At 33.1% G+C, this 11,971-nt stretch overlaps 1 long non-coding RNA gene across 1 annotated transcript; it reads left to right on the top strand.

Moving 5' to 3' along the window:
- The first annotated feature begins 6,530 nt into the window (after nucleotides 1-6,530).
- On the top strand, nucleotides 6,531-8,291 carry LOC120204688. The gene is made up of 3 exons (XR_005523958.1): nucleotides 6,531-6,689; nucleotides 7,570-8,142; nucleotides 8,231-8,291. It is a non-coding gene; the product is annotated as an uncharacterized LOC120204688 (long non-coding RNA).
- Nucleotides 8,292-11,971: the final 3,680 nt, after the last annotated feature.

Raw genomic sequence — 11,971 nt, 5'->3', positions numbered from 1 at the left:
AAAATCCATGATTTAAGAAATTTTAGTTATTCAAATATGAGGAAAATATCATAGAATATATGACTAATATGCATCTTATCATATGGTGTCAATGTGATATGATTGATTTCACTCCTCACTAACTTAAGTTGTTATTATGTGTGTTTTGTTATATGTCGGGAACTAAGGATAAAGGTAAGAAAGTTGATAATGTTGAAAGGGAGGTCGAGATTGAAATTGACCCAAGAAGATCCGACATGACTTTAGTATCACGCCTTAGAAGAGTTGGAGTTATAAGGGATTTTCCTCCATTTCGTGCAAGAAATGCCCCAGCATTTAATGAAGTTAGTACATTATAGGAATCCATTAAAAAGTTTAAATGGGTTACAAGAGAAGTTGAATCGGATAAGGATCCGGCGGAGATTATTGAATCTATTGATGACTCTGAGGTTTCTACATGTAAGCTTAAATATTTTAGGAATATTTAAGTTAAATATTAAGTTACTTAAAGAAATGTGATTTTAGTTAGAGGAAATAAGTAAGTGGTAAAGAAGTTGTCTGTTAAAAGTTTAAAGAAAGTTGAGTTATTAGTGAATTAGATGATAATTATGTTATCATTCTAAAGGTTTTAAAATGAGTTTGAATGAAAGTAGATGTTAAGTTAATTGATAGATTTACCTTGCGAAGGTAAATTTTTGGAATGGATTGTCTACGCCCTTCCATGCTCAATGAATTATCGCTTAGATTGCAGTTGATTTTCAAGAACTTAAAAAGTTTCAATTTCATAGTGGTAGGAAAAAGAGTAAATTTGTTTACTAGTTTGATTTTAGGATTAAATGCTATGAAGTTATTACTAAAAAGTTGTCAAGTCATCTTATTAAATAATGTGGACATTTAGACTTTCATAGTTAGGATGGAAAATGTTTCAACTACTCGAGAATATTTTTAATGGATCCAAAAAAGTTATATGGATTACCTCAAGAATGAAATAATGAATTTTAAAATAGAGGTATTCTATTCGACTTTATCTCAAGTTATATGATAGCGGTAAGCCCTATTGGTTATGGTGCAAGTGTGATATGGACATGTAGTAAATATCCTATAAAGATTCAAGGGGCTATGTTCCCGGTGAATCTGATAGGATTATCATTGGATGAGTTTATGATCATATTGGGTATGGGTTGGTTGTCTCCACATTATGGTTGGGTTGATTGTCGCAAGAAACTATTATTTTAGAAAGATACAGAGCATTTGGAAATTATAGTGATTGATGAAAAAGAAAAATCATTGCCCAATGTGATATTGGCAATGATTGCAAAGAAAACGATTTCAGAAGGATGTAAAGTTTTTCTAGCTAATGTGATAGATACTCAAGTATCTAAAGTAAGATTGTATGATATTCCCACTGTTCGGGAATTTCCAGATGTCTTTTCAGATGAATTACCTGGGTTACCTCCAGATCGAGAGGTGAAATTCAATATTGATGGTTATAAGGGTATTGAGCTTATTTCTATGGTTTCGTATCGAATGGATTCGACTGAGTTAAGATAACTAAAGGCTCCATTCCAAGAGTTTCATGATCAAGGTTTCATTAGACCGACTGTTTCACCTTGGGGAGTGCTTGTGCTGATGACTAAAAGAAAGATGAATCTACGCAGTATATGTAGATTACCGACAGTTGAATAAAGTGACAATAAGAATAAGTATCCATTTCTAAGGATTGATGGTCTGTATAATCAATTGAAAGGTGTAACAATGTTCTCTAAGATTGATCTTCGGTATGATACCATCAATTGAAGATTAAAGAAGAGGATATTCCAAAGATAGCTTTTCGGACAAGGTATGGACACTATGAGTTGTGGTGATGACATTCGATTTGACTAATGCTCTTACAAAATTTATGGATTTAATTACTCAAGTGTTCTAGCTTTATTTGAATCAAATTTTAGTGACTCTTTGAGAGAGAAAGTAGTACGCCAATCTGTCGAAATATGAATTATGGTTGACATAAGTTGTTTTTCTTTGCCATGTTGTTTTAGAAAATGGCATAAGGGTAAACCCCAAGAAAATTCATACTATAGTGGATTAGAAACCCCAAAGAACATCTCAAAAGTTTGGAGTTTCTTAGGACTTAATGGTTACTATCGAAGGTTCATGAAGAATTTTTCGACGATAGTGTTACCTCTAACCAAGCTTTTAAGGAAAGATATGCCTTTTTATGGACGCAAAAGAGCCAAGAGAGTTTTGAAATGCTAAAGAAGATTTTAACAAACGCACTAGTGCTTGTACAACCTGAGTCGGGTAAAAATTATGTGGTTTTTAGTGATGATTGAGATGTGTGCTTGTACAAGAAGGTAAAGTTGCGGCCTATGCCTCGAGGCAGTTAAATACTTATAAGAGGAATTACTCGACGCATGATTTGGAGTTGGTAATGGTCGTGTTTGCTTTAAAGATTTAGCGTCATTATCCGTATAGTGATCAGTGTTATATTTATACAGATTAAAAAAGCCTAAAGTACTTGTTGACTAAAAAAGAACTGAATCAGAGGCATAGAAGATGGATATAGCTTTTAAAGGATTATGAAGTTATCATTGACTATCATAAAGAAAGGTTAATGTGATGGATGATGCACTAAACTGAAAGACTTTTACAACCTTGATAGCTTTGGATGCGCATTTGTCTTTAAAGGAAGGCGACACCTTGATTGTCTAGTTAAAGTTGATGCTTTTAGATCTGACAAGAGAATTACAAAGGAAAGATGAAAAGTGCTTGGTAAGAATTATGCAAGTAGAAAATGATGAGATTAAGGACTTTGAGGTCAGGTTTGAATGATGTTTATACTATTTTTGAGACTTTGTATTCCCAACGATGAATAACTACACAAAGATATTCCTTTTTAGGTATTATAGTCCGTTGGCTATGCATCCAGGTAGAAACAGGATGTACCAAGATTTAAAGAGTCAATTTGGTGACTTGGTGTGAAAATAGGCATCATGAAATTTATGGCAAAATGTATGACATGCCAATAGGTGAAAGTTGAACATCAAGTGCCTTTGGGATTGTTACAACTGGTCTCGATTCCTGAATGGAAGTGGGAACGAGTCACTATGACTTTGTTACAGGGATACCTTTGACACCTAACAAGAAAGACTCAATATGGGTGATTATTGATAGATTGATTAAGACATCTCACTTTATTCCAGTTCGGACAGATTACTCAATGGATAAATATGCTCAGTTGTACATAAAAGATATAATCTAGCTACATGGAGTGCATGTGTCTATAGTATCAGGCAGAGATCCAAAGTTTTCTTCGAGATTCTAAAATTCCTTGCATGAGGCCTTGGGTACTCGATTGAATTTCAGTACGACTTATCACTCATAGACAGATGATCAATTGGAGCGGACCATTCAAATATTGAAAGATATGCTAAGGACGTGTGTGATCGAATTCAAGGGATCATTAAAGAATTATTTGCCTTTAGCAAAATTTGCTTATAATAATAGCTATCATTCAAGCATCAAGATTGTTCCATATAAAGCCCTTTATGGGAGAAAGTGTCAAACACCATTAAATTAGTTCGAGCTAAAAGATTGATATCTAGTTGGCCTTGATTTGATGAAATAAATAAAAGATAAAGTGGGGATCATTCAGGATAATCTCAAGATAGCTTCCAAACAACAAAAGTCTTATGCAGACCTAAAGAGAAAAGAGATTGAATATCAAGTGGGTGATAAGGTATTTCTCAAGGTATCACCTTGGAAGAAAGTATTGCGACTTGGATGCAAAGGAAAGTTGAGTTCGAGATTTATTGAAACTAATGAGATTTTTAAAAGAACCAAACCAGTGGCTTACGAGCTAGCATTGCCTCTGAAAATGGACAAGGTTCATAATGTTTTTCATGTGTCAATGCTCAAGAAGTATCAATCAGATCGTTCTCATGTTATCATTCAGAGGAAATAGAGATTCGATTAGATTTGACCTATTAAGAGGAACTGGTTGAGATTTTAGCTTAAGAAGTCAAAGAACTAAATAACAATATGAGTCCTTTGATCATAGTTCTTTGGCAGAATCATAAAGTCGAGCAAGCGACAGGGGAAAGAGGAAATGACATGAAAAGCATGTTTTACCGTATTTTGAAATATTTTCATAAAGTTTATGAAAATGGTTTGTGGTGATTTTAGGGTATGAACTGCCCTAAAATAAATGGATGAACTTTTATATTGTTTTAAAAGTTCTCGATGTTTCATAATAAATCTTTAACCTGCGAATTTGATTTAAAGGCCTATTGTATGTGCTTTGAGAGTCATAGGTGCATTTCGATATACTTGGAGTATGATTATTATCGATCGATTTTGTTTAAAACATATGTTGCATTTTTGTATCATTACCTTTGTGTACTTTCGGCACTATGTGTGAATGCATGGTATTGATAATGAGTTTGTGAATTACCATTTCGATATATTAGTATAGTGTCTTTGTTTCTACAGTACCTATACTTTCGTTTAGCAGTTATGTGCAACTCATGTATCTTGCATTCTCATTTGACATACATTGGGCTATAAATGTGTGCTTTTGAATATATATCAATTGATAGGTATGATGGGCATACTAAATATTGTTTTGTAGGTTATTTGACGGAAACTTGGCTTATCAAGTTAATTTTATGCGTTTATGTATTGTTTACAATAAATCGTATTTTGATCTTATAATGGTTTAATCATCGTTTTTTAAAATGCCTTATTTATGTTATTATTCCTCACTGAGTGAATACATAGCGTGTGATGATTTTCATGTATAGGTTTAGTGTAAAATTGAGTGAGGAGTGCATCTGATATCATCTGTTAAAGATTGTCTCATCAGTAACAGTATTACATCTCTAGATGTTTATTTTGATATTACTAGTTGGCATGTACTTAGATATGTTGTGATGCTCTGATAAGATACTTGGTACTTGGTTATAGTATTATATTATATTTGAACTTAAATTACTGTTTGATGGATTTTAAACGTTATTATATATATTTGTATATGTATTTAAAGAACGTTTTATAAACTATATTATTAAATCGTTTGTTTAAGGAAACAAAATTTTACTAGTTTTCAAGTATAAAAAAATGTTTTAAAAGTCATGTAACATCTCTGACTCGTGTACGGGGATGTATACGGGAAATAACTGTTACATTTATTGGTATCAGAGCTACAAGTTTAACCAATTATTGGCTGAAAATGAGTGTATTTTCTGTAAAAAAGTGTGTACATGCCACTAGGACTTCGAAGTTACTGATACGGTCTCAATGTGATATGATTGATGTCACTCCTCACTAACTTAAGTTGTTATTATGTGTGTTGTGTTAGATGTCGGGAAAAAAGGATAAATGTAAGAAAGTTGATAATGTGAAAGGAAGGTCGAGATTGAAATCGACCCAAAAAGATCCGACATGACTTTAGTATCACACCTTAGAAGAGTTGTAGCAGTAAGGGATTTTTCTCCATTCCGTGCAAAAAATACCCCAGCGTTTAATGAAGTTAGTACATTAGAGGAATCCATTAAAAAGTTTAAATGGATTACAAGAGAATTTGAATCGGATAAGGATCCGGAGGAGATTATTGAATCAGATACGAAATCCATAAAATTGTACCTGTCTATCATCCATAATTCAAACCCTGTAGTAATATCAAATCTACCATTATACCCCCAATGATCGGCCATACTATCACTATCCATAATGGAAAAGAGCATTTGTCCATTTATATAACGGATCGTATGGTAGGACATAAATGGGAGAATTCACACCTACTATAAATTTTCGTGGACACGCAAAAAATTATAATAAATATCGTCGTTAATATTATTATAATAAATTAATAAATTTTAATAAATAAAATAGAGATTAATTAATGAATTCATTAGTGAGAGGTAAACCTTATGGTAAAGATAATGAAACACAGGAGGAATACATATATAACTTCAAACAAAGTATACGCTTTAGGTCAACATATATGTATGTCTGCTCAAAAGCACGAAGAATAATTGATCAGATTCGCGGATGTTCCTACGAATAAATACTTATGATACTAGAACTCATGTCTTATCGAGCATCTTATCCCATTTTAAAATTGGTTTATTCTGTAGCAACAAATACTTGTCGCAATAGGGGGTTCAATGAAGAGAATTTACTCATTAGTCAAGTCACAGTAAATAGGGAACTACTATGAAAAGACTAAAACCTTCGAGCTCGATGACAGAGTTATCTCATAAAAGACTCACTTGTCATATAATTATCGCATTGAAAGATACTAAATTTCGACCACTTGACATATATGTGCTACTTCCAAAACCAAAAAACACGGATGGTTAAGAAAAAAATAAATCCACTTAATTTCAGATATGATACAATCCAAAGTCATCGTTCTCTTTAATTTGTACAACCTAAAAATTATTCCGAAAGTCTACCGTAGTGGTATTAATGAATCTTCATTCTCGCATAGGATGATATGCCAGTGCCACGTGTCTTTTTACCTACCCTCCTTTGCTTCGATGTTTCAAAAAATAATAATAAATAAAGTCCTCAGCAAATTTCTATTGAAGAAAAAGGAATAGAAATATCTGTTTATACGTTCCAGCGTCAGAGGACGACGTTGGTACAAAGAGCTAAAACTGGTGTCGTATCATAGACTTTTCGAGCTCCTGTTTTGAATTGAAATGGTGTAATTAGTTCTCTAAAGTCAAATCTGTTTCTCTGTAAAACCTTGCACTTCAGCAATGGCTATCGGGTGTCTGGTTTCCAACCGGAGTTTCGGTTCTTTCATTGGTTCATGTATTTTTGTTTAATTTTCAGTTTTCTTGGTGGAATTAAACTTGCATTCCCCCCTCCCCCAATTTATTTACTCCTGGTTACATTCTTTTAAATTGTGTCTTTGGATTTGAAGTGGATAAGAGTAGCTTAGATTCCTGAGAATCATTGAAGTGGATGAAAATTTGATTGGGTGCAGTATTCCCATTCAATTTTGTATTTCAAAGTTGAAGTGTGGAGTTGATAAATGATGTTACTATTTGTGATCATTTTGCTTTACTATTGAATCTGGTAATTTAGTGATAAATGGTTTCAATCAATGGAGGGATGTGGTTGGTGTGGTGTGAACTGTGTATTAAAAGTTCTTTACTGGCCATAAACTTCGGGGAATTAGCCTCGTCATTTAGATAACGGTTTCATACGACACCTTTATTGGTATAGAATACGGCTGCTATTCCTATAGCAGATTGCTATTACGGAGTTGATAAATGATGTTTCTATTTGTGATCATTTTCCTTTACTGCTGAATTTGGTAATTTAGTGATAAATGGTTTCAATCAATGGAGGGATGAGGTGGGTGTGGTTTGAACTGTGGAGTAAAAGTTCTTTACTGGTCATGAACTTCGGGGTAATCGCCTCGTCTTTCTTGGTCCTCCTTATGCAATACCTTGGATTTTAGTTACTTAATTTCTTCCTTGTAGAGATTTCTTGTTTAGAGTATTGCCATTTTATGAAAGTTTACTTACATAGCAAGTATCGCTGTAATTTGTAGTTCAACTGTGATAATGGCAGGTAAAGTATGTCGAGGGGAGCAAGCCGTCTTGCTTCACAGGGGAGACAGATCAGGCATTGCATTTGTGCATGGGAACATCTTTTACGGAAAGTTATGGATTCAAAAAGCAAATGGTTTCTCATCTGGATAGACATGTGGTCAATCCTTTCACAACACTGTCCATTTAGATGTGAACACTTTGAAACCTCTATCGATTTTGCCTAGTGGCAGACGACTTATTTCATCAATGTCGCTGAGTCGCTGTGAGAAGTCTAGCAAAGTTTACCCTCAACAAAGATGTAGAGCAAGATTTGGATGCTATTCGCTTCCAAGTCCATTGCCCGGAGGATGGCTCAAGCCAAATGACAAGGATAGGATAGGGAAAAAAAAGGATTCGCGCTTACTATAAATCTGAGGAGTTTGACATAACAGAAGCGAAGGTGGACTCTTTGTCATCTCCAGATGGAACTAATGAAGCTGTTCTCGTTGGCGGAAGCATGCAGGAAGGGGTCCCTTTCTGGCAGAATTTTCCAAAGCGCTGGGTTTTTATATTTCTTTGTTTTGCATCATTCCTGTTATGCAATATGGGCCGTGTGAGTAATTTTCTTTGTGAACAATAGCACTACAATAAATTTCTACTTGCTTTCTGGCTGAGCTGCACTCTATCTATGCCTTTTTCAGGTCAAGATGAGCATTGCAATACTCCCATGTCAAAAGAGTTTAACTTGAACAGTGCAACAGTCGGTTTGATTCAGTCGTCTTTCTTCTGGGGCTACCTGCTCACTCAGGTCGGTTTAGCACTACAATAAATTTCTACTTGTTTGCTGGCTGAGCTGCACTCTATCCATGCCTTTTGCAGGTCAAGATGTGCATTGCAATACTCCCATGTCAAAAGAGTTTAACTGGAACAGTGCAACAGTCGGTTTGATTCAGTCCTCTTTCTTCTGGGGCTACCTGCTCACTCAGGTCGGTTTGATGCATATTTGAGTCTTCTAATTTGATGCACACTTAAACATCTATGTGGTCTTCAATTCACTGTTTCCTGATGCTAGAAATTCACCTAATCTTTTTAATCTTATAATTTTTTTTTCAACATTCAGATCCTCGGAGGCATATGGGCAGATGGAATTGGAGGGAAACTAGTCTTGGGCTTTGGAGTTGTCTGGTGGTCAATAGCTACTGTTTTGACACATTGCTGCAAGAATTGGACTTCCAGTTTTGCTAATGACGCGTGCTTTTATGGGAATTGGCGAGGTTGTTTCTGCTTTGCTTGCTAGTTTTTAATTTATATCCTGTACTGGCATGTGGTTAACTACCTCCAAAATTCACATAGTGGAACTTTTTATTTATTTGTTTATTTTATAATGCTAACTAACTTATCAGTTGAAATAAGATGCTAACTAACTTATCCTGGCCACTGTCGATAAGGCTGTAAAATCAGGAAATCGGACAGGTTTCTTTCGGATCTTAGCAGGTCGAGTAAAATCGGGAACAGTTCAAGTCAGGTCAATTTGATAGTTTGACTCAGATCGGGTACAGGTCAAATCAGTTCGGGTCATTTTCAAGTTGATTTGACATCAGATCCATATAGCGTTGAGGTCAGGTCATTTTCAGTTCGGATCAATGCCAGTTCATGTCAAAACAGTTCAGGTCCGAAGCAGATAAAGACCAGGTTAATTCAGGTCCAAGTGGACTTCAGTCGGATCTCGTTCAGATCGGATCACATCATTGACAGATAAAATTCAGGTCAGATGTTTACCGGATACGGATTGAGTTCAGGTCGGTCGTTTTTATTTTTGGATTAATTATTTTGTCATTTTTCGTGATTGTTGAATTGCAAGTTGTAATTGTATATGATTTCTAGTAAATTGCAAAAAAAATAATGGATCAATTTTGTAAAAAATATAAATTTAAGGATAAAATTGGAGAAATGTAAAATTACAAATAAAATTTTAAAATATATATTAAACAACACACATAGGTAAGGGACCAAATCAAAATAAATTTAAAATGTGAGGTTTAAATTAATATAAAAAAGGACTAAATTATACTCATTTAAAGAGTTATGAGCCAATTACAAAAATATAAATAACAACTAAAAATTGGCGAAATGAAGATGCAAATATAAATTTAAAGACTAAATTAAATACATATAAAAGTGAAAGACTTAAAATTGAAATAAATAAAAAACAAAAAATGATGAAATCAAAATAAATGCAAAATGTGAAAAAATAATGAAAAATATAGTAAATTGCATTCATTTAAAAAAATTAATGTAATGTATATAATATAAGTTTATATATAAACTATATTTATATTATAAACTATATAATTATTGTAAGGTATATATATAAATTATGGTTATATGAACTATATATATAAACTATATATGTAAACTAGGGGTGTGCAAAAAAACTCGATCTGACCGATTCGATCCGTTGATCCAATCTGAAATTTGAATATCCGATTCGTTTTTTAATTTTTGAATAGTTCGGATCAGGTATCCGAAATTTTTTTCGGATTATCGGATCAAATACGATAGGTAAAAAATATTTTCAGATTATCTGAAAACCCGAAAAAAATTAAGGTTATTTTCTTCAAGTTTATATCCATTCTGTCGAAACGATTTTTTCCTTAAAGGTGAAAAAGTGAAATTTTGAAAACCACATATCTTTAATTTATCTCTTTCAATTGATTTTTAATTTAAAAAACAAACGCAATTTAAAAAACCTCTCGTTTCGAAAAAATTTGGGATTCCATTTACAATAGAAAAATATGGTTCGAACAGTCGCCACCCATCTTTGATTATGGTGTAATTGGGCACCTAAAAACATTTTTTTATTTTAAATAAAAATTAAAACAACAAATTAAAGTATGCGTTACCAAAATCGAATTCGGGAGTCGGTTACGAGTGAGGAAGGATTAGCATCCCCACAACGCCCTAAATCGGTACCTAGTTGGTTAATTAACGTCTTTGCAATGAACTTTACAAATTTGAACTTAATTTGATTTTTGATCCCATAAAACAAAGATGTGAATTTAATAATATTGAAAAGCACTCAAATAAATTAAATTAAAATTACCAATCGTTTTAGAAAGATAAAGAATGTTCGATTATTTACAAATATCAATACCAGATCTTAAAAGCTATAACAACATGTTCTTGATAAATTTAAATAGCCGAACATTTTTTTTTCTTTCATTCCCAAATTTTAAAGTGATGGATCAATTTTTAGGCGTCACTAATGTGATACACGTTTATTTTAAAATCATTAAAAGCAGACCTCAAATGCGTTATGACAACCCACCTAAAATAATTTTAAATTAAAAGTGTATTACCCATAATCCAATTATGTAATATGTCGAGTTATGCACATGAGGATATACATATATATATATATATATATATACATATTAAAAATGACTAAATTAAATAAATGTAAAATTCAACATACAAATCAAAAATAAACTAGGGACTTAAATAAAAACGCGCATAAAATAGAGGATTTAACATAAATAATCTAAAAAATTACAACTAAAACTAAAATTGGGAAAACAACGAAATCAGGACAATTACAAAATGACAGAATTCGAAAGCAGTCCTGAAGGTGACTAATGTGTAAATAAAAGCTAAACCTATGAGGACTAAATACTAATTTTACCCTAAAATTACAATGGCTAAACACTAATTAACCCTAACGTATTAATATAAAACCTAACTAAAACTTAAACCTAAGCTAAATACATCTAAACTAAACACGACAGCCATTCCCATCTCTCAACCCTCTTATTCTCTTCCACGTTCGGGCGTAAACTCACCCAAAGATGCCATCGCCGTGGTTCGACAATCACTTGTGGCCAGAGAGACCAAAACCGACCTAATAGTCTTAAACAAACCCTCATCTTCTCCAAAATTACAGATCCATAGGCTAAGAACGAAACTAAACCTAAAATGCCCTAAATCTAAGTTTGAATCCGGGATTCTCTTGACTCCGACGACGTTACAACTCCGACAAATGGACCTCAACGATTGTCTACTTCTCTACTTCGACAGTAAACTCGACTCACTCTATTTCTTTTGTTTTGAGTTTTGAATTTATATTGAAAGCTATTAAAACAAATATATAAAAAATTGCAAATGTAAATAATCATAGAAATAAAATCTTACAGGAATTGAATTTTGAATTTGCTTTGTATTGCTTTCGAAAAAAGTAAGGTACCCCTGTTATATTGCATACTATTTGAACACCCTGGGAAAGGAATGCTATTTACACACTCTTTTTATATTTGCTTTGTTATAGAAAAAAAACGAATGAAGGATTTTTCGTGCCTTTGTTCTTGTGCTTTTCAGATTTTCAAAAAAAAAATGGTCTATGGTTCCTCTTTCTTTTCTAAAATGATTTCCTTCTTGTGTGTGTTCTC

Source organism: Hibiscus syriacus, unplaced genomic scaffold, assembly GCF_006381635.1.
Source record: "Hibiscus syriacus cultivar Baekdansim isolate YM2019G1 unplaced genomic scaffold, ASM638163v2 tig00011277_pilon, whole genome shotgun sequence".
Lineage (NCBI taxonomy): Eukaryota > Viridiplantae > Streptophyta > Magnoliopsida > Malvales > Malvaceae > Hibiscus > Hibiscus syriacus.
The sequence above is the reverse complement of the archived record's forward strand: the minus strand, read 5'-3'. Positions and strand labels throughout refer to the sequence as shown.